The sequence below is a fragment of the Rattus norvegicus genome, chromosome 17 (genome assembly GCF_036323735.1).
Source record: "Rattus norvegicus strain BN/NHsdMcwi chromosome 17, GRCr8, whole genome shotgun sequence".
NCBI lineage: Eukaryota > Metazoa > Chordata > Mammalia > Rodentia > Muridae > Rattus > Rattus norvegicus.
This window is the reverse complement of record NC_086035.1, coordinates 16,677,658-16,698,142: the sequence shown is the minus strand read 5'-3', so window position 1 is coordinate 16,698,142 and position 20,485 is coordinate 16,677,658. Positions and strand designations below refer to the sequence as shown.

The 20,485-nt window shown below is 45.2% G+C and overlaps 1 long non-coding RNA gene across 1 annotated transcript; it reads right to left on the bottom strand.

Annotated features, from left to right (window-relative positions):
* Nucleotides 1-9,891: 9,891 nt before the first annotated feature.
* On the bottom strand, nt 9,892-10,477 carry LOC120097866 (uncharacterized). Its single transcript, XR_005495701.2, has 2 exons — nt 10,408-10,477; nt 9,892-10,196 (listed from the first exon to the last, which is right to left on the bottom strand). It is a non-coding gene; the product is annotated as an uncharacterized LOC120097866 (long non-coding RNA).
* Nucleotides 10,478-20,485: the final 10,008 nt, after the last annotated feature.

Here is a 20,485-nt window from a genome sequence, read left to right as displayed (position 1 = left end):
CCTTGGGGCCAATTCCTTGTTCGGTTGACGGAGAGTGGAGAAAGGTTTGTGCTGGATACACTGAAGCTTCTATCTACACATGGAGTCTTGTTTTAAATCACTTCTATGCATCCTTTTTTACAGGTCTGGGACAGGTGAGGATAATCCTGAAGCAGTGCTTTTCTTGGAAGCTAAATAGAATAGGCAGGTTCTGGTGGGATGTTTGGGCTCTTAGGAATCAAAGAAAAAGCAAGCTCGTAGTAGCTGAATCTTTGAAATAGGAAATATACATGAAAAATGTGGCTACATAGCAAGAGCCAGTATGAGAGTGAAGGAAAGAAATAGCTTAGAGTGTGTCACACAAAGAAAGGGAGGGTCCTTATAATATAAATATCATTAATAAGGCATTCGTGATCAAAGGGCTTTCTTTCAGGTGTCACAAAGGCAAACAAATTTGCAACGTAACAAACTTTCTTTTTTTTTAAGTTTTATTTTATATATGTGAGTACACTGTCACCATCTTCAGACACACCGGAAGAGAGGTCCCATTACAGATGGTTGTGGGCCACCATGTGGTGGCTGGGAATTGAACTCAGGACCTCTGGGAGAGCAGTCAGTGCTCTTAACCGCTGAGCCATCCCTCCAGCTTTATAAAACGTTCTTAATTTAAAGCAGTCTTGACTGTCTTCTCATCTGCAGACCAAACTCATTCCCTTCTTTGTGTGTATGTGTGTGTGTGTGTGTGTGTGTGTGTGTGTGTGTGTGTGCATGCACACACGTGCACAAGAATGTCCATGCACATGTGTGCATTCACTAGAGGTCAGTGTCCGGTGTCTTCTTCAATCTCTCACTACCTTATTTTTTGAGACTGGGTCCTGTCACTGACCCTAGACTTCCAGGGGTCCTGCTGTCCTGGCCTCCCTGGTACAGAGATCGCAGGCCAACACTTCCACCCGGCTTTTTCCATGGGTACTTAGGGATACACTCAAATCCTCATGCTTGATCAGGAAGTACTTAAGTGACTAAGCCATATCCCAGACCCACCCATTCTTTGTTTCAAGTCTCAAAGAGAAGTACTTGTTAACAACCGGTTTGAGGCCCAAGAAGCCATTATGAAAGCGTCTTGGCCAGAATCAAGTCCATTCCATGGCCAGGCGGAGACTACCCAGATGTACCCTGAGTACATTTCAGTTTGTGTGTTTGATACTCGAAAGAGTTGAAGTCATATCAGAAACTGGTAAAAAGTCATTTGCAGAAGAATATCCAAAGATAAGCTTTGTGCATAAAATAATTCTACACTTGTGAGTCTTTCAGGATAAATTCATGTAAAGCTGTGCATATGTGGCTCACCGAGCTATAAGGAGGCCTTGAAAATGTCATCGTTCCCCACACACAATACGTTTACAGCAAATACTACAGTGGAATTCATTATATTGACTGGTTGGATCTTGAATTCATTGCAAGATTCCTGCCTCAGCCTCCTGAATTCTGAGACTATAGGCAGGAGCTGCCTTGCCAGGGTACTTTTGTGGATTTTTCACTGTATCACCCTTGAAATGGCAACTTGGAAAATTACATGATGTTTATGAAAACAATCATAGTAATCTCCCTCAGGTCTGAAATGCTGTTAAACATTCCCCAGTTTCTGAATTTGGTATACCTAACCCAGAACCCAGCCTGCCCTCCTAGAGCTTACAAGTACATTCTGTCCAGAGAAGCCGGCTGCTAAGTTGTTTTTACCATGTACTATTTGTCCAAAGGCCAACTACGACTCCAGAAGGCTCATCCTGCGCAAGTATGATGCTAATGTCACCTGATGATGGGAGTGAGATGAATTATTTAAACTCATACCCATGAGAAAGTATTTTTAATAAAAAGTAAAACACGTAAAAAAAAAGTCTGCCTTCAAAACAAGATCATCCTACATCAAGGGACAAGTTTTAGACCGCCAGACCTACTCACCAACTCAGACTGCTTGCTTGTTTTAATTCACCTAATTCAACTAATGATTTCTCTCCCTTAAAAAAAAAATACTTCATTTCCTTGAAAGTTTGCATGCTGACTTCTAAACTGTTACAACAAATATATCTTATTCTTTTAATTTTCAGCTTGAATGCCCCTTTTTAATTTAGAATGACAACATTTGTTCTTCAACTCATAAAACAAAGCATTTATTAACTCTCCTAGTTCTATCTTTTCTTCCTCCCAGGGAAACACGTTGAATTTGGGACTGGAGGGAGGGTCTTAGACTATAGTCCTTCCTTCCTCCCTCCCTCTTCAGCAGTTCTTTCTCCATCACTGAAAACATACACAGGGTCTGTCAGAGAGCAATCATCCCCAAGCAGGGACAAATTTGCCTCCAGAAGCCATCTAGCTAGAGCTGTGTGTGACTGCAACACCCAGACATGGCTTATAAAGGTCTAGTCCAGGTCAGCTGCTGCCTGCCCTCCACTCACAGGACAGCCCCCTCCCTAGTCAGCACAAGGAAGCCCAAGTCGGCAATAGTCTCAAGTTTAAAAAATAGATAGATAAATAGATAGATGATAGACAGACAGACAGACAGACAGACAGACAGGCAAAGTGGTTTCTAAGAGAAATCAGAGCAAACAAACAAACCTTAGTTTTACACCATTTCCTTTGTAGTCTTTACCTATCTACCACTTTTCTTCATTGGCAAACTCTTTCAAAACGTCTTCCCTGCAGCCTTCTCCCATTTTCTCCTCCTTAACCCACTGAAGGCAATGTCCTTTCCAAACACGACATCGCAACCACCCTTGACCTGATCAAGTCTAATAATGCAAAGAACACTCTCCTGTTCTTATCACAGTTTGATATCTCTCTTGGGCTTCAACAATTGATCATCCCCTCCTTATAATTGACTTTGACACCTCTTCAAGCCTTCACGATCACCACCACCACCGTCACCATCCTTAATCATCATTATCAACACCGAAGTCATCCTCATCGTTATCGTCATTCTCACCACCATTGATCATCTCCATTATCATCTCCCTGTCAATCATCACCCCTGACCCTATTCACGGTCACTACTAACAAAGCCATAATCTCTGTCATTATCTCCACTGTAAATACCTTCTGTCCCACTTCAACCTGCTCTTCATGTAAACATCCCACCTAGTTTTCTCATGTTTCCCCTGCCCCAAGACACACTAATCTTTCTGCCTCCTTAATGTACTTCCTACCCTAGAATTCACCCTGGCATGAGATGAATTTGTAGATTTATTTTAAGTTTATTTATCTAGTTACTTAAACATGAATGTTTGTAGGACCAGTGAGATAATAGATGACTGAGTAAGTGGGGGATAGGGTGGATATAAAAATACACATCTGTAAAATTTGCTCTTGCTCTAGGTACTGTGGCTAACACAGCATCCATGAGATACCGCCTATATCTGTTTTCTCAAAACGCTTTTATATCTTAAGACTGCCCTGAGCTGATACTCCTGTTTCCATGACTACCTGTCTCCTCTTATGCCGCTTCCTCTTGCTGTTTGGCAGCCGGGAGTCTTTGATGTCATGTCATCCACCCTCCTTACTCTCTGCTCTCTTCCCAGCATGCCCTGGTGCCTCACTTGAGTGTTGTAGTAGCATAAGGTTCTTGTGGGTCACCTTGTATATGTAGAGCCTGCTACGCCAACCATGGAGTAAGCACAGTCTGGGTCAGGGCTTTGGCTGGTGAATGTTCCAGAAAAGCCTGGACAATCTCAGAAGTTACGTTTCTGGTTGATTTTCCTGGTTTTGTTTTCTTAAGAGCAGCACAGCCACAGTGAGGAAGGAGCACAGCAGTGACAAGATGTGGGCAAAAATGTTCTCCCCGTGCTTACAATTGCCTAAGGCTGGGTAAAGAAACTAATGGAGAACCTGTGGCCCCTTCAGCTCTCAAATCCCAAGACTTGGTGCTCCTACATTTAGGTCCAGACAGCCCTGTGTGCTGCGACCGTGAAGAACCCCTTCACTCTCTTTGCAGGGTCTCCATTCTAGGGTTCCCCGTGGCCATTCTGGGGTTCCTGGTCACTTGAGGAAGCAAAGTACCAGTCATTGTTTCATTTGGTTTGTTTGTTTGTTTTTGTTGTTCTTGTTGTTGTTTTAACAAACAGAGATCTGTATTTATTCAAAACAAGAAAATACAGTTTTAAGCCAAGTCCTCTAAGAGTGGACAGGGACCACAATGACATACGGCACCGGTAAGTACAAGTTTGGGAGTGAGCCCATCGGGTTTGAAAGAGTAGCCTTCCTCGTTCTCTCTGTCCCTCTGCCGTGTTTTCCTCTCCCGAGTAGTTTTTCTCTTTCTTACTACTTTATGTCTACACAACCTCTTTACCTTTTTAGGAAAAGTCCCCAGTAATGGCCAACTCCTGAAAGGCATTGTGTGCAGTCTGTTTTCAAGGAAGAGCCGAAAGAAAGGTGATTTCTGACTATACATTCCAGCCACAGCACCGTCGAAGCTAAAGGCTCGCGTAAGCGTCTGAGTGCATATATGTGTCACCTGTGGCACGGTTGGCCCACAGCCATGGAATCTGAACTCTGGGGGTGTCCTTAGATATCACCCACGTTCATATTTTTCTGCTTGCCATGTGAACCAGACAAGTAAGCCGTGGACCAATGAGAGGCACGAACGCAGCTCGAAGATAAAACAGTTATAAACAGGCAAATTTAAAAAAAACAAAACAAAACACTTTTTGAGGAAAATAAGCAAATACAGAAAAGAAGAGTCAGTTTACCACCACCCCCCCCCCAAGAAACTGGAAAGCATTAGACGCGTGTAACAAATTGATTAATTAATAAGTAACGTTCTTGCGATTTTATGCATATTTGCACATTAATGTAGCATATGTGTGTGTGCTGGGGGTCGGTGGTGAACACAATTGGAAACCGCCTTACACATGAACCCGGGGTGAATTTCACAAAGGAAGAAGGAGAAATACTACTTTTCTATTCCTGACTTTTACCCCCAGGAACTGATAGTTGCTGTTCTTGCTCCAAATTTCCATTTGTTTTCCATTGAACAGCGCCCTCCACACGCATGGTTGCCCACACGAACGTCTGGACACCGGGAGGACGTAACGTGGGGCATAGATTTAATATTCCGCCTAGGGGATCCCTACACTTACCACAGTGAGTGATAAATTTAATTGATTAAGGGATTAACCCGTTTGTGACCACGGGCAGTTAGAGTTCGGTGTGGGCACTTTGCATCTGGGAGGAGAAACTGAGGAAGACCACCTGCGTGTGGACTGCCTCCAGCAACCATGTATCGTGAGACAAAGGAAATTTAGTGCTGATTTGTCAAAAGTCAGGATCCTAGAATATGCGGAAGAAAGGCTTTTTTTTTTTCGTTATCTGACCAGGCTGCGTATTGCCCTGTTTAAGATGGATGCTAAGGAGAATTGTCTGGCTTGCAAAACTGTCAGGGGACTAAATGACTTAATCAACCTTCCTCGCTTTTATCTACAGTCAATCTGAGCTTATTATTATCAAAGCACTCAAGTGATGGCCTCTGATTGAATAGAACATTCCGCTGGGGACGCGGGCGGGGGCGGGCAGCTATCCCCTCCTCCCTGGAGTGGGGAGCACAGACATCCTGTTCCCTTCTCACCTTCAACCTCCATAGGTAGAAACTTAAAAGCCATTTTGAACATTATCTCATTATCCCTTCACTTTTGAACCAGGAGTTGATTGCCCTTAATTTACAAGGGACACTGTGTTGAGAACTAAGCCAATTTCTGTGGTCACATGCAGAGCACTCGATGCCGAGCTAAGAACCGACTGCCAGCCTTGGGGTCAGGATTCAAGCTTCGCTTTACCATTTACATAGCATAACATTACAGTAGGTCCCTCTCTCTGCCTTGGAAAAACAGCAAGACTCCGAGGACGAACAATTATCTTTTTATGCACACTCAAAATCCTTCTTAAGTCAAGAGTGGCTGGTTTTTTTTTTTTTTGAGAGAGAGAAATAACAGCCAGGCTGTCAGATATAGCTGTGGTTCGATGTTATTTGGTTTGTTTTTTTGTTTTTTTTTTAAGTTGGAGAACTCGGCTGTTTACTGTTTACTGAACGAGCACGTGCTCCTCTGCGAGACAAACTAAGGTAACCCTGATTGTGATGTTGACTTTGCTGAAGGCAATGGCCCAGAGCATTAGCAATTAAAGCCCATTTAAAATTAATTTAATTTCAGGATCTCCACGAACCCAGACGCACGCAAAAGTAAACAGCTACTGACACAGTTCTGAAGCCAATGATCTCCAAAATAAAGAAGACAGGAGAAAGATGGTAAGGAATGGGAGGAGGGAGGGCAGGGGGGAGAAAAGACAAAAGTACCCAGTGTCAGTTGTCCCAGTGTCAGGCTTGACTGGTGGGTCCCAGCACTCCGGGCCATCGTTGCCAAAGCAGCTTTAGACCACGTACTGACCAGTCAAGTCACCAAAGGCACCTTTCTTTTTCCACTCTGAAGGAGGCCAAGGCGAGGAATGGACATTTGAAAACACTTCCCAGGTAAACATGATTTTGTTCACATTTTCCAAAACAGATCAGAGCTCACAGTGGCTCCTGTCTTAACTCTCCAAAAAAACAAGCTACTGCCTCTTTGGAGGAAAGAAAATATCGCCCTAACTTCACGTGGTCTAAGACGCCAACTATGACTTGGGACTTTTAGACACAAGCCTTCAGGTTATCCAGTGTTGTTTGGAAACTAACAGAAGAGTCAAGCTCTCAGTTTCATACTGAGTTTTAAGCTTTGCTGTCCAGCTTAACGTTTGCTTGTTTTCCACACAGAGTCATCCTATGTTGCCCAGATTGGCCTCAAACTTGGGATTCTTCTGCTTCAACTTCCTGAGTCCTGGGATTATACTGGGAACCATTACACCCCATTTAACATTTATAAAATTTTTAATTTAATTTTTTAAAAAAATTTCATTTACTAGTACTGTATTTATACCACTCCCTATCACCCTCCAACTCCTCCCACACCCTCCCAATTCCCTCTCAAATTCATGACCCTGTCTTCAATTATTGGTGTGTGTGTGTGTGTGTGTGTGTGTGTGTGTGTAAACTTAATTTTAAAATGAGGGCTTGACTACTGTGTTAATTTCCAAACAACACTTGATAACTTGAAAGCCCATTTCTAAAAGTCACAAGTCATAGTTGGCGTCTTTGACCACGTGAACTTTGGATGACATTTTCCTCCAAAACTGACCACTATGGGGTTGGATAATCTCTTAGGGGCCTTATCCCTAGACTGAATCTCCTTCCCTCAGCAGCCATTCATCTCTGTAGCTCTTCACCTAGGGGTAGGGCTTTGGAAATACATATTTTAAGTTAAGGCCTGAAGGCCTCCCCATCCAGATGTGACAAAGAAATATGGCCTCCACAGTACACAGCAGTGGAGGTGTTTAAATGGAGGAGCTAGAGGTGGGATACCCAGGAGGGAGAGCAAGTCAGAGGGAAATGAAGTGTGCTCCTCTACCCAACCTCTTCTGTCTTTGCAGAACACAACAGTGTCAATCAAGAAAATGACCTAGTCCTGAATATAAAACTGCCGAGAGAGAGAGAGAGAGAGAGAGAGAGAGAGAGAGAATGAATTTTCAGAACTCTATACTGAAACACTTCAATGCTAACCCAATTATATCCTAATTACATGCAATAAATCCCACTATATCCTGATAACAGTGACACTTGCCACTGGCCCGATCACACATAGGTAATGCAGTTTTCTGATGCAAGTTCTTGGAAAGTCTTTCTAAATCCTAACACCAGCACAGCATAAAGCATTACATTTCTTGACATTTAAACAGTAGCTCTCTTGTTAGACATGGCTCAAATGATGGCGGTTCCTCAGGCTAGCAGAGAGAGCTGCTTCAGGGAGCTTGGCTTCCCTTGTCTCTTCAGCTATAAAAGAGAATAATCAGTGCGTCCCAGCTCACGAGCACATTACACTGATGACTATGCCTCATATAAGCAACGCTCAGATACATCCAGTGTTACTGTGTAAGGACACAGGCGGTCAGAGACACCCTGACCTTAAGTCCCAGGGCTTTTCTTCAGTAACTCTCCTAAGGTTTCTTTTTCCCAGCTTCTGTTTCCTCTTCTCTTTCATAAAGATTCTGCGTTGTTAGACGGAGAAAGACGTTCACTACCAGGACAGCTCTAACTTTTGAAGGCACGATGGTCATTGGCCCAGCGATGGAAACAGAAATGACATTCCCAGTGTATGAACCCATTTTACATCTCCCTCAACCTAAACCGGATGTGTTTACTAATGCAACCTGAGGCTGTGTGTAAGCACATTTGCTTTTTCTACTTCTTAGAAATAAGATCGTGAAAAAAGAAATACCAACCTCTCAGCCCCCTGGCTCTGTTCCAGTCTTTCAGGTCAGTAAGAGCAAGGCGCAGCAAAAATGGAAAGTCAGTGGTAGAGGTGGGTGGAGTGAGGGATTCCTTTTGTAGAGAGAAATATACATAATTTGCCCCCACCCCAACCCCGGCTTGGGGTCCACAAACACTCCAAGTAGCATCAAACCTGTTCCCTTGCCCTCTGGGGATTGTGCCTTGAGCTGTGTATCATTTCCCCTCGATGACCCTAAGATATTATGTTATTCCTTCTCCTTTGTTACTCAAATTTCCTAGAAGTAAAATTATATATGTCTTCAAATTTCAGATTTCATATTATAAGAATAAACCATCCTTCCCAATAGGATGACAGTTTATATTTTAAAAAGGATATATTCCCATCCGGACAGATCGTTGTGCACGGGTGTGTGCGTGCGTGCGTGCATGTGTGTGTGTGTGTGTGTGTGTGTGTGTGATACACACCGGTGTGTAAATCACATAGACCTTTTGATCATCTATAGAATGAAGGCATTAGACTAGCCTAAGAAAGTTCCTTTAAGCCTTCTAATCCTTGTCTCTCCCAGACATTCCTCGTTTTTCTTGATAATTTGTGATTTTGAGAAAGAATCACTTGAGAACTTGTGGGGTTTTGTTTGTTTTATGAATTAAATAGTGCCTCTTCCAATCCAAGTTGACCTTGGACTCCTGGTTCTCCAACTCCCACCTCCTGAATCCTGGGATTACAGGCAAAAGCAACCTTCCTTAAACCAGGTTTGTGCCCAGCCAGGGCTTCAAACCCAAGGCCTTGTGCATGCCTACTGAGCTGCCTCCCAGCTCTGCACACATTTCTTTGCATGCGTTTCAGTTGCTGTTAATGTTACAATTTCTGACTTACTGTTTCTCTAGCTCGGCTGCCACCAGCACCTTCCCATTTCTCCCCACCTCATATCAGGTATTCAGGACCTACTGCCCTGGAACCCTTAGTGAGACAGTCTCTGTAGGCAGCATGGATGCTGGGTGCGTTTACCCAGCTCCCGCAGGCAGAACTTGCCAGCACACCTGGACCCCCCAAAAAAGAATGGGGGGTAGGTTCCTCCCCTGCCTTCTCCAACACAGAAAAAAAAAAAGAGAGCTGCTTAGGCGCCTTTGCAAATCAAAACCTTTCATCCCCATTTGGTGATTCGCTCTGAATGGCCCTGTCTTAGAAAAGTCTGTAATGTACTATTGTGTGGAAAGGGTAAAATTGGCCTGTCTCATTGACAACTCTCCTCTTCTCACGGCTGGGGCAGGGTTGGGGGAGGTGCTGGGCACAATAGAAAAGGCTCTTTACAAAAGGCCTCCCTCACTGTGGGCCCAGCCAGGCCAGTGTACCTGCGTGGGCTGTGGGCGGCTGTCTGCGCCCTGGGTATCACCGCGCCCCCACCCCACCCCCATGTTCATCACCTCTCCTCGGCAGGAGACTTGGGTTTCAGCAGGCATGAAGATGGTGCTTGTTTTTAACAAGGCAATCTTACAAAGGCTTCTGCACTTGAGGGGGAAAAAAAAAACTGTGGGGGAGGCAAACACAACAGACCATGCCAAATTTACTTCTCCCCTCAAAGCCGGGAGAGACAAAGGAAGTCACAAGCATACCTCCCAGACACAAAGGGTATGTGTTCACTCTCCAAATTCAAGCCAGTGAACTCAGCTCATTACCCCGGGAGCCCGGTCAGTACTTCTGTGCCGTTGAAAACAATTCCGATGGCCCCGTTCACACAGGCAGGGTTCATCTTCGTAGGCAGCCGACTAAAGCCCAGTGCAGGACGACTCCGCGCCAGGACCGCGAACTCTCACATAGTATTACCTTATTTAATCCCTTCAACAATCGGTGCTGTAGGTTAGGAAGGAAAAAGAAATACGGTAAGATTTATAGGCGGAAAATCGAAGTGCCTCAACGGGAACTGGCAAGCTGAGACGGTCAGTGGGGTGCTTGCCTTGCAAGTGTGGACCCCAATATAAAATGCCAGGCACTGTCCCACGGGTTTGCAATCCCACACTGAGGAGGGGAGACAGATTCGTGGGAGCTGGCAAGGTAGTCTAACCTAATGTGAGAGTCCCAGGTCCCAATGAGAGACCACATCTTACAAACTAAGATGGACGCACGCACGCACGCGCGCACGCGCGCTCGCGCGCACGCGCTACTTCTGCTAATGATCGCTGATTCCTCCTCTCTTAGTCCGGCTAGGAAACATATTTCTGCCTCTCTCCTTTTACTTTGGCTGAGGGCACAGAGATCAGTCATTGTCCTTAGCTCTTTCTCTCGAATCACCTTGGATTCCTGGAATAGCAGAACCTCACAGGGCAGGCCATCCCCCCAGATTACACTGAAGGTAAGACCTCACCATTGGACCAACGCTTTACTGGTGGGGATTCGGCACCACAGAACGTTTGACTCACCCAAGCCTCCTGTCCCTGGATAGCAGTAGCACCCACACCCCAAATTGGAACAATCAAAAATGATTTTGGACGTTACTGCTCGTCCCCAGAGGGAGGGCAAAGACAAGTGACTACTGCTCCAGGACCACTGCTCTGCTGATGCACATCCTCTTCAGCCAAAAATGGTACTAGGCGAGCCCTGTCAGCCTCTGGAGTGTGGTCCTCACTACACCAGTTGCTCAAATGCTACTCTTTAAAACAACTGCCTTGGTGGAATGTAGGAGACATTACACGCTGGTTGTGGAGTTTAAATCTTTTTATCCATTATATTTTGAGACAAGGTCTCATGTAGGCCAGGATGGCTTTGAAGTCACAATGTAGGTAAGGCAGACCTTGAACTCCTGATCCTCTTGTCTCGACTTCCAAATGCTCTAATTACATGTGTGCCCCAACATGCCAAGCTCTAGGTCCTTTCTCGAGGATAAATTTCCATAGGGGAGACATTATGAAACAGAAACCCACCATATCTTGAGGGAAAATTGGTGGGAAAGGCTATGTTTTTAATCGTTTGTTTGTATGTGGGGCTTGGGGTGGGTTAGACATGGGTCTGTGCCAGTGCCCTGCATGTGCACCAGCCAGGACATGACTTTTGAGAGTTACATCTCCTTCCCCATCAGGTGGGTCCAGGGATCAAACTCAGATCACCAGGCTTGTGCCCTCACCTGCCATCACCAGGATGGAGAGGTTTTAAGAGAGAAAGGGAGCTGGGGGCAGTGGTGGACACCTATACTCTCAGCACACAACCAAGGTAGAGGAAGAAGGTCCATGAGTTTGAACACAGCCTGGGCTTCAGGGTGAGACCCTGTCAGAAAGAAAGAAAAGAAAGAGAAAGACATTGGGGAAGAAAAAGAAATGAAAGTTAAAAAGAAAGAAGAGAAGAGGGAGAGGAAGGGAGGAGGAGGAAAGAAGGGGAGGGGAGTGGAGGAGAAGAGGAGGGGGAGGGGAGAGGAGGGGGAAGGAGAGATGGGAAGGGAAGTGGAGGAGGGAGAAAGGGGAAAGAGAGGAGGGGGAAGGGTAAGAAGAGAGATGGGAAAGGGAGTGGAGGAGGGAGAAAGGGGAAAAGAGAGGAGGGAGAAGGTAGAGGAGAGAAGAGAAGAGAGGAGAGAAGGTGAGCTATGGCATTTTTCCGAAATGCCACCCAGCTGGTGGTCTGCCTGAGTTGTAGCCTTCTGGGCTCCTCTGTGCGCATGCATGCCCTGAATGAGTGGGAGGATGAGCTTACACAAGTCAGCCCCATCCCACTTGCTTAACAAGGAACCTCATCATCTTCTGACGAAATCTAAGTGCAATCCTGTTCTTGTTTTAACTGGTTGCTCTGGCAAGGGTCTTTTCCAGACCTTAAATTTCTCATGTTGGCAACATAGCGAAGAAAAACAACAAACCCATTTGCCAGATCCCCTTATCGTCTGCTCTAATTAGAGGCAAATGCTACTGCTCCTTTCACAACAACTGCACAGGTCAAGGGGATAGATAGATACTCCAGGAAGAGGTCAGGGATGCTGCAGGGAGAGGTCAGGGATGCTGCAGGGAGAGGTCAGGGATACTGTAGGGAGAGGTCAGGGATACTCCAGGAAGAGGTCAGGGATGCTCCAGGGAGAGGTCAGGGATGCTGTAGGGAGAGGTCAGGGATGCCACAGGGAGAGGTCAGGAATGCCACAGGGAGAGGTCAGGGATGCTGCAGGGAGAGGTCAGGAATGCTGTAGGAAGAGGTCAGGGATGCTCCAGGGAGAGGTCATGGATGCTGCAGGGAGAGATCAGGGATGCTGTAGGGAGAGGTCAGGGCTGCTCCAGGGAGAGGCCACGGATGCTCCAGGAAGAGGTCAGGGATGCTGCAGGGAGAGGTCAGGGATGCTGCAGGGAGAGGTCAGGGATGCTCCAGGGAGAGGTCAGGGATGCTGCAGAGAAAATGACCCTGGGCACACGGACAATATTGGAGCCTCACATGAACGCGCAGATAGGATCTCAGCTGGAGAACTGTGGGGCAAAGCTAACATCTTTACACGTTGTTGATAACTAAGCAACCACAACACCCCGTTCATCAAAACGTACAGAATGTGACCCACACAGCAACTGAATGGACAGATTTCAAACAGTTCTCTCGATGTAAAAATGAATTAAAACTAAGAATCTCAAGGGTTTTCCAAAATAGGGAAATACTGTTTGAAAAGTAGAAGAAACACTTGAGGATGCAAATGCTGTTTTAAAAACAGAAAAAAAAAACCCATAAAGGGACAAATATGACAGTTATGCTAGCCATAGATAAAGTCTTAAATAAATATCAACAGATATGAAATAGGATGCATAAATATAGCTACAGATGAGAGTTCTTAAAATTGTGAAATACAAGAAGCCCTCCTCACCCTCTCCCCATCAAATGCTGCCAGATAGCTTTGCTAATGTCTGCATAAGAAAAGCCAAATGCTTTTCTCAGAAGCCTACATACCTCCCTCTTGCAGCCCAGCCTATTCTTAAGTTTGTCTGGAGACCACTAGTCCCAGAGAAGGACAGTGTCTTATGTGTCACTTGGCACTGAGAGCACGATGACTATTTGATGAATAGATGAATTCAGAGGACAGATACGGGCTGCAATGTCTGTGAGGAATCGGTGTTGAAAGAAACAGGGATACCCGACCGTCAACCCAGGTGATTATAAAACACACTGTAGTTGCACAAAGGGCTCCTGCATGGGAAAGGGCAGACCCTTTTTGTATCGACTTGTGAAATAGAACTGAGATCACATATGTAACATGTTTAGGTGATGTTCAAGCAGCAGAAGAGCCAATTAGACTCTTGGACCTGTGATTTCCTTCCCAGAAATTTTCTATTTTAATCTATCTATCTATCTATCTATCTATCTATCTATCTATCTATCTATCTATCATCTATCTATCTATCATCTATCATCTGTTTATCTATGTATCATCTATCTATCATCTGTATTTCTATCTCTGTCTACCCATCTACCCATCTATCTATATATCATCTATCATTAATCTGTCATCTATTATCTACTTTTCTATCTCTATCCACCTACCTATCATCTATCATCAATCTATCATCTATCTATTTGCCTATCATCAATCTATCTCTGTCTATCATCAATCTATCTCTATCATCTGTCTGTCTGTCTATCTATCTATCTATCTATCTATCTATCTATCTATCTATCTATCCAGTGTGCATGTTTGAGTACAGATGTAAATGTGTATTGGGGTGCATGTGCCTCTACAAAGGCATAGAAACCAGGAGGGATTGGGCATCCTCCTCTATTATCCCTGAGTATTCCCTTGAGGCAGGATCTCTCCCTTAATCTGGGACATGCACTTTCTCAGTTAAGCTGGACGATAGGCTACAGAGGTCTTCCTGCCTCAGCGCTGAGGTCATAGGTATACACGGGATGCCTGACCTCCTTCCCTGCGAGTGCTGAGATCTGAAATCCGATCCCAACGACAAGGGGCCCTAACCACTGAGCTATTGCTCCAACCCCCCCCCCCCCCCCCCCGTTAGATCACTGAAAGGTGAGAAATGTCTTATTTCCTTCAAAGTAATTTCGAACCTTCCTGGCTTTCTTCCCACCACACCACCCATCACGCCAGCCACCCTGAGACATTGTAAACAAACAAACAACTCCACTTTTGGCTAACACAGAGCATAAACACTTCCTATATTTCTGTCAAATACCCAATTATGGCAGTAAACCTCATCAGACTTGTGGGAAGCCTGCTTCTAGCAGGGCTGAATACTCCACTAAACTGCCTGCCAGACTCGGCTAGTATCAACATTCTGTTCCTCACAAGAAACTGCAGTTTAAAATCAATCCAGCCTTTTCCCAAATATCACGGCCACCTGTTTAAATGCGTTTCTCCTCTGGGCCCAGCATGAAGCCATACCTGCCCCCAGCCCAAACTCTGAGTCAATGACTTTTTCTTCTTCGTCAGCTGCATTAAATGCAGGAATCAACCCACGGTTTTAAGCTGATCAAACTCAGCAAGCCGCAGCCTGTCAGGGTTCCGGTTTTTTCCAAGCAAGCACCCATGCTGGCTATCCCCACCCTAAAAGTCGTGTTCTCAGCCAATGCCGCTTTCAGACAAGACACGCGCTTGCTAAAGTCACGTCTGATGTTTGTAATTACTCAGTCCTATACCTGCGGTTGGCTTCACACGAGAGGAAATGCAAATGACTTTGTATCCAGGTGGAAGAGTCTTCTCAGAAGTGTTTATTGAAAACCTTACAGAGTAAGAGAGCCGGAAGCTCAGAGAATGCAGAGGAACTAGAAGCCTGGAAATGTTGTACCCAAACAAGATGTGACCGTGTGCATCTGCACAACACATACATTTATGATATGGATGTGTATGAATAGGTAACCACTGCGAGATCAGGGCAGCCCATTCCTCGGGTTGTTTTCAAGGCCTGTGGACTTTCTTGCCCTATAACGTCCTTCCCCTTCCCTAACCCTGACTCTTCGCAATGCCCCAACTTGAGGGAATAGATCAAACATCCATCAGCACTCCAAGTTTCTTATTGACCATCGTAGAGCACTAAAATAAAAGTTAACCAATGGGAAATAACGATTGCTAAACCAAATAAATACTTGGGCTGTCCACCAGATCTCTAACGGCCCCCAAAAGCTCCATGTAATAAAGGCCTAGAATTATGTCGAAAAAAGGTAGGGCCTTTTGGAAGGTCTTTGGGCAATTGGTAACTACCCCCAGTTGGGAATACTGAACCCCAGTCTCTTCTGCTCTCTCTCTTGTTTTTCAGTCATGAAGTGAGCCATTTTACCACACGCCTCTACAGAGAGCTGGCCTTGATGCAATGCGGTCGGTCATGGACTGTGACCTCTAAAGTCAGTCGAGAGGCCTAAATGCCATTTCCCCCCAGTGAGTTTCATGAAGCTGGCAGTGTTTCATGAGCACATGATCTAGCCTCAGCCAAGCACGGCAGGCACTCAGGGTATTGGAACCTGGTGATCATGACTGGCAGAAACAGGAAGGGTAGAGAATGTATACTGTCCACTGTGACTTCCGACCTGGATTCAGGCAGTGCCATGTGAGGCTTCCACTGTCCATGAGGGACCGGCCTGTTCTCACCAGGACTCTATGTGTTCCTTTTCGATACCACACTTCCAAGTGTGGGTGTTTAACCTTCCAGGAAGTTCAGTGGGAAACCGACACCATTTCCTTGTCCTGGTCTTGTCTTTATTTTACTAGATGCTTATCAAAAAAAAAAGAAAGAAAGAAAGAAAGAAAGGAAGAAAGAAAGAAAGAGAAAAAAGAAAGAAAGGAAGAAAGAAAGAAAAAAAGACAAGAAAAAAAGGAAAAAGATCAGATGGATGCAAACAACACGTGAAAAGAGATTCCTTCCACTGGTTTGTTCATCAGTCACCCTGTCTTCAAGCCCTGACCCAGGAAGTAATCACACACACACACACACACACACACACACACACACACACACACACAAATACTTACACAATCTCACAATGTACCTACCCTATGGTAGCATGGTGACCTAGATATCATTAAGTAGCCCAGGCTAATCCCATTCTCATCTCGCTCGGCCTCCTAAGTGTGAGGATCATAGGTATGAACCACATACCTAGCTATGTGTTTATTCTGAAAGTTACTTCTCTGTTCTTCAGTCATATGCTTAATACGGGTAGCCATTGATTTACAGATGCTAGAAAATACCTGCCGGCTTCTACTTATGCTGAGTGAAAAGTTGGTTCCTCTCCCCCGTCTCTACATGTCCTAGTCACAGCTTCCAAATATAGTTATATGAAACTTGTATTTAATAGTGGTAGTGTGCTTGAGCAGCATGTATAAGGTCCTGGGTTTAGTCTCCAGCACTCTAAAATAAACCAGTGCTCAGCGCCCTCACTATGTGGGCTCTGCGGAGGTCAGGCAGGATGCGTCCTGATGATCTCCTTCCTCTTCACCCTCGGTCAGCTCTCGTCCCCCTTTGAAGAGTTACTGGTCATTTCCTACCACCAGCCACAGCGCTTTCCCAAAAATTGTGCAACAAGTTTAGTCATCCCCACATCCCCAAATGCTTGGTGGTGTCAAATAAGTTGTTCACATTGTCCCCTTTCCCCGGGGACTCGATGTTTATCTGGTGACCCTTTGCATTGGAAGATTTCCTCTGATCCTTGAGGTCCTTGGCTGTTTATAAAGTAAAACAATGAAGCAATGGGAAAGCCAGAACCTGGGGTGAACCAGGGCATCATCTGATGAACGCCTCTGCTGAGAGAATGGGAGGAGAGCTTGCGATTTGCCGGGAGCTCCTTGGCCCATGCAAGTTCCATCCCTGCACTGTTCAATGTCTCTAGAGGACAATACATCCATCTCCTTCACCGGGTGCCCATTTGGCTTCTGTCTGTCTTGAGGGAGAGAAGCCAGGCACCCCACCATAGCTATGTAGATTTTTGAGACACCGCACAAAATGAAAATGTGGGTCCATTGTTTCAAAGGCAGAGGAAGTCCCATTAACATGTCACCAACTGTGTCCCTTCTCTTCCCCAGTCTTCCCTAATTAAGTGTGCTCTTTGTTATTATTTGTTTTTGATTTTACTGTTTAAAGTTGTTCTGAATAAAGCCATGCACGGTTGGCCCAGGTCTATAATCCTAGCTTTTAGACACAGGAAGAAAGTGAGTTCAAGGCCAGCCTGAGTTACAGAGTAAAACTGTTTTGGGAAAACCAAGAAATAAAAACTTTGTTACTCTAAGCAAATTTAAAGTAATTAAATTCTTAGCGTGAAGTTTTGTATACACTCTTTTGTTGTGTGAAGCCAGCATTAAATGAAACCAGAAAAGCATTTAGCTTTTAAACAGAAGCACTGAAATGGCACATTTTCAAAGTTCATACGTATTACCCTGTTCTTACAGGAGACTGTCTACATGATCCCATAGGGACAGCCTCAAGGATTCCCCAAGTTAGAAGGAACCATGCACCACACAGTCTTATCACACAACGAGTCCGAGTCTTTGCTTTGTCCCTTGTCTTTTATACTGATGATGACTTTAAGAGCAGGGTCTGGACACCTTCCCAGACCACATAAGAAAGCCGGCTTTCCTCTGCTCTACCTCTGTCTGCTCCGAGGGGAAAGTGAAGCCCTCGGCTCTTCCTGAGGCTTCGGAAAGGAACTGAGGAACAGAGGGAAAGTCCCTCTGGACGTCCTTCAGATGGCCGGTCTGCCCTTCATCCCTCCGCTCCCCGGGATGGCCACTGCACATCCCCTCTTGTACCCTAACCTCACTCAGGGCGTCTGCAGAAAACACTGGGCTCAACAGCAGCTCCATTCTCCACAGGCTTTGCCTGAGGTTGTGGCTCACTTTGCAGATCAAGAAATGGCTTACAAAGACGTTCCTGCCTCAAACTGCCCTCAGACAGCACCGGTCCTCAGAAGCAGGGATGTTCCCAGCCCAGAGCACACAACGGTCAAAATCACTCTCCCACTCCACTATCCGTTCTTGCTTATCATGAGCTTTCCTGGGACACTGGCTTATAGAGAGAAACACGGTCCTTGTCTGTGTGCATGGACATGTCCTTCACTTCTCTGTGATGGGCAGGATAGCTATGCTCTCACTCCTCCCTGGATTTGCCTTTGGAAATTAATATTTGTTAATAGTAGTTGCATAATATATACATATACATGTTTGTATGTATGTATGTGTATATATATATATCCGTATGTGTTTATGTTTATATATTTGCACATGCATGTGTTGTGTGTATGTGTACATGTATAAATGTGTTATGTGTATCACTATATATGTGTTATGTGTGTATATGTATGTGTGCTTATTAGTGTTTATGTATCTATGTGTGTGTGTTGTGTGTGTGTATGCAGGTGCGTGTGAATCTTCACACACAGTCTTGTATTTGACTCACTGGGTAGACAGTGTTTTCCTTGGTTGAAGACCACATAGGAAGTTGTGGTTGGTTTCTGAGACACAGTGGCTCTATTTTCAGAAAGAATTCTACACTAGGGGACAGAATACTGTTTTCTGAGACAAACCTGTGTCAGATACACCTTTATTTTAAATCTCCAAATTAAATCTCAAATAAAAATTCCCCAAAGGTTAAGTCAGTGTGGATTATAGGACCACCCCTTCCAGTGTCCCCTGTCTGTGAGGAGGCAAAAGAAAGCAGATAGTGAGGGTGTGCCTGCCTGCAGGAGACTCAGGAGAGACACGAGAATGGGAAGTGACACCTGCAGGGAGGGTTAGGAGAATAGTGATTCTTGTATCAGAACACAAATAGACCTGCCCAGAGTGAATGAGGCTTCCCGCTCCCGCACAGTCAGTGGCTGTGAGGCGTCATCCAAATTTTCTGTAATGAAGGCAAGACACAAATGACCACTACTGGATTTCTGTCACTATTTTTAAAAATAAAAACAAAAAATCAAAAAAAACACAACCAACTGTAGACAGGGATAACTGTGCCAAAACAGAACACATTTTGCCTCGTTCAACAGTAGCCAGTGTGCCTGGGAACAGACAGGCTAAAGAATCCGAGGCAGACTCCATGTGTGCAGTTTAGGTACAAACCAGAAGAGTTTTTCTGTAATTCTGTACCCTCCTGTTCATTGTGAAACCGTGAGGGGATGGGCCACGGAAGACAAGAGCCGGGAGCAGGGTCGGGGTGGGTGGCGGTTGGGACGCTGCTATGGTTTGGATGTGTCAGAAGCTTAAGCCCACGTTCACACCATTCTTCTGGCGATGTCTGGTGGTGCAAGCTTTTGGAAGTAACCAGAATTAAATGAGATCACTGGGGAGGGGGCGTGTCCCAGTATGGTACTAGGGGTTTTATAAGGAAAGGGTGAGAGACTGGTGTCATCGTGCTTATATGCCAATTTGTGTCCAGCTCTTGGCCTTCCCAAGAAAACAGTGGAGGAAGGACAGCTTTGTCACCTTGCACTGAGGTAAGAGCCTCATCAGGGCTCTCTCAGTGACTAGGGATGGGTTTCCCTTCGTGAGGCAATACAGAGGCTGGTTCTGATTGGTCATTCAGAGGGCTGAAGTGATCTACAAGGACAGCGTTGATATTGAGACAAGCTTTCTTTCTCCATCAAGGTCTTAGAAATGTTCTCTATTGACCAGATTTAAGTTGAAGAGGTTGGCACTAAGACCGAATATCAGACTGGACCACAGAGCAAGAGTCTGGAGGTTAAACCTATCTGAGTTATGTCCTCACTTCTATTCTATGAATACACCACAAACACACACACACACACACACACACACACACACACACACAGATACTCACAGACACACACACACACACACAGACACAAACACACACAGAGACATACACACACATACACATACACACACAGACACAGACACACACACAGACACATACACACACAGACACACATACACACAGACACACACACAGACAGACACATGCACAGGAGTGATGGTTCAAATAACAAAAGCAACACGTAGAACAGAATGAGATGTAGGTCAGACCAGAGAGGGAGGAAGGGGCTTCCTTGTTCTTCGTTACGCTCAGAGCAAAACAACATGGGAAAACATCCGTTTTGAAGCTTTGAAGCAAGGTGCTGTACCACTGCTAGGCATAAAGAGAAATTAAGAGTTTTGAGGCAAAACCCAGCTGTCAAAGGGGTAGAAAATATGACATAGCTCTTGAGAGGAGACAGCGCTCCCAGAACAGATGGGC